Here is a 3,644-nt window from a genome sequence, read left to right as displayed (position 1 = left end):
TACACTCCATTTATATCCAGCCCCAATTTTGCAACAGAAAACACGAGATGCTCACTGTTCTTATTCCATGAACAGGAGGTAGAAGAGTAAAGCGGTTTCATTGGCCAGGGTTGAGGACAAGGGCAAGAATAGAGCTGTGTGTTTGTTTTTAGTTATAAGTGGTAGGCTCTTTGATAGCAAAGGAAGGTAATTGACTTATAGTTCCCACTAAACTTAAGAGGCTTTAGTTTGTGCCAGACGAAAATTAAATAATTAGCAAGGAATGTTCAATTCCAACATCCTCGGCCAACTGCCTATTTCTCCATAAAGATGGGCCCCCAGGGAACGGAGAAGGATGTAACTGCAATTAAATAGTGCATAAACCTTGCAGAGAGCTGTCACCATAGTGCCAGACCTTGGCTGGGATCTGTGCTAGAGCACTCACCATCCCCCATTCATGGCGTGCTCCAAGAGAAAATGAATCAAAATGGTGGTAAGCACTCCCATATTTGCCCATTGTTAAAAAATAAAACTCCAATAAAAGAGGCCCTTCTAAAGAATTACCTATGAAAGAAGATTGTTAAACAAAACATAGCTGAGAGGGTATGACGTTTCCTTTAAGGTTTAAAAGTCCAAATACAAAAGGTGAGATGTGTAATGTACATATATTATATCAACTTACCTGAAATTCTCAGAATCACTACTATCTGGCCTATAAGCGGAAATCTATGCCTCCTACATACGTTTATTGAACATTTACTATGTTTTAGGTCCAGTGTCAACTCCTGTGAATATAATACTGGATAAGATATGAGCTCCCCACCCCCGTGTTTCTGTATCATTCAGGATTAAGTTTAGCCACATATAACAAAAACCCAATTAAAAAAACAGCAATGTTTTACACTAGCTAGAAGTGAATTGTTTTTTGGGTAAAAGAAGAGACGGAGCAGGCAGTCAAGGACTGAAATGCCAGCTACACAAAGCCAGAGACCCAGGCTACTTTCTGTCTTGTTGCTCTGGTCATTTTAACATGATGTTACACAGTCCAATATGGCTGCCTTAGCTCTGGTCATCATGTCCACATCCTAGCCAGCAACAAGGAAGTAGGGGCAAGAAAGGGTATACCGCCTACCTTTGAGGACATTTCACAAAAACCAGATATTTCCCAGCTTCAAGGAAGCTAGTAATTATATAGCCTTTATTCTGGTTGGCCATCTACCCAACCTAAAATTTGAGAGTTCTGTTACTAAGGAGGAAGGCAAGAACGAATATTGAGGGATAATTAACAGTTTTTGCCACAGGTTTAAAGAGCTCGCTTTCTTTCTTTTCTCCATTGTCTTATTTATAACTAAATCACTGGAGTAGCACCACTCTCCTTCAAAAGGGAGGAAAAGCCCTGGGCTGATGTGTGTTACAGGAAAAATTTGTGTACAGAAAAAAACTGGATTTTTCCTGATCTTTCAGTTTACGAACAGGTGAAAGTTTTATGTATAAAAACCAGAACAGGAAAATATCAGAGCACTTTTAAGGACATCCCTCCAGGAGATAATTGTTTAAGCTCTTGAGGAAAAATAAACTTGGACGCTTAACTCATGGTGTATATAAAAAGGAATTTCATTAAGATTAAAAATTCAAATATAAAAGAAAACGAAAGTATTTTACAATTAAATTTAGGATGTTACGTACATAGTCTTGTGGTACAGAGGGCCAAAAACAGAATACACACACATATATACAAACAAACACACACAGACCATACCATGCACACAGATAGCATATTAGGAAGTATTTTATATATATAGATGTGTGTGTGTATATATATCTATATATCTATATCTATCTATCTATCTATCTATCTATCTATCTATCTATCTATCTATGGACATTCATATCCTTAATGTAAGAAAAAGATGAATGTTCCAAATTTAAAATGACAAAGGCAATTCACAAAACAATTACATTTAGCGTATGTGAATTAAAGCATAATGCAGTCAAAAACAAATATATAGAAAGGGAGAGAAAAATCACAATAGAAACAAGGGGAGTTATTTTGTCTGCCCTTCCACTCAATGAGCTTGAACTCCAGATTGTACTGGGTACAAAAGATGCAGACCTATTTCCCCTCTCTGTACTCCAGGGACCTTCAAGAGTCATTTGGACTGTATCCGAGTAAGTGCTGTTTCTAAAGTCTAAACATCATATGAAATGCAAGTTTACCAAGAGTTAGTGAGGTTGGGGAGACAGACTTTCTCACTCACAGCTGGTGGGAAATATAAGTTGATAGCAACTTTCTTGATGGTAATTTGGCACTGCATGAGCTCCAGAGCCTGAGGTATTTGAGAACTGTAGCTTGCTCCACAAGCAAGGGGACAGATTGTTTGCTAAGTTGGGGAAAAATTAGTGAAGCATTTCAACAAGATAGGCTTGCTTGGGGATGTTTAAGCATTTTGGATATGTATCTCAGAGAAGAGGTAGGGCTATAAACCAGTATTCCTCAAGCAGCTCTTGGGTATCTTGAGACGGTCTCTGGCCGTCTATCCAAGGTTCTCCAGGTCTCTTCATGGTTTTTGAAGAAAAGGTTTAAAACAATTCTGTTTACCTATGTTTGAAATGTACACTTAATTACGATTTTCTAGAAAGCTAGTTCTAGTTTTATTAAGCATTGTATTCTTAAATGTTGGGTATGCACTGCTAGAATTGTATTAGTTATTTTGTCTTGGCTCTTTTCAGATAACTCGTGTAGTTAATTGGCTAAGACTTCTTTTGTCTCGTGTACATTATCATTTTTGGTTGTAAAATTTGCATTTATTGTTGTTACTGTATTGTTGTATTATATTCTCAATAAACTGAAAAGGTCAATAATTCAGAAGTCACTGACTGAAGTCTGTGAGCAGTGATAAAATAACAGAATTCAAAACAATATCTAAAAGATGAGTAGTGAGCAGCCCCAGTGCTAACAGAAAATGCGAGCCTGTGTGTTTTGGGACACACGTAGTTACAAGTGGGATGATTTTTCACACACAGTCCAAAAAGGAAAAAGGTAATTGAAAGAATTATGATGAATCTGAAAATTAGATTTTATTGAGCAAGCCAGCTGTTCACTCTCAATTCTAAGTGTTTTGTCTGATATGAAACTGTCAAATAATGGTATGAAACCGCCACATTAAAAAAAAAAATCACAAAAAACCTCTCTAAACACAGTGACTTCTCTAGTAAATAAAATTAGATTTTCCATAATAAGCACAAAAAATTATTTCTCAGCACAAAACTGATGCACATTTTGGCTAAAGGCAAAGAGAGCAAAACTACAGAAGCAACCTTCAAAGTCATATTCCTTTAGCACAAAAGGGAGTGAAACGCTTATAAAATGACCCCCAATATGACAAATACTATACTTAGAGGGAAAGAAGAACCAGCTATTGGTAAAATTCCTTTTTCAAATGATACGGATGGACACAGCATAACAACATTGGCGTACATGCAGTAGGAGGGAGCAATTCCTCTCACATACAGGCTCTCGGTGGGGAAAAACAGTGACCTATAGCACATGAATCAGGTCCCGGCAAATTATGGTGCGTGAAGAAGGGAGAAGGGCTTGAGGAGCTTTTGTTTGTTGATCACTGAAAAATCCATGTCTAGGAATTTAGGTAATGGCATTTTGTGAA

Source organism: Rhinolophus sinicus, linkage group LG03 (assembly GCF_036562045.2).
Source record: "Rhinolophus sinicus isolate RSC01 linkage group LG03, ASM3656204v1, whole genome shotgun sequence".
NCBI classification, from domain to species: domain Eukaryota; kingdom Metazoa; phylum Chordata; class Mammalia; order Chiroptera; family Rhinolophidae; genus Rhinolophus; species Rhinolophus sinicus.
This window is presented reverse-complemented; position numbering follows the sequence as displayed.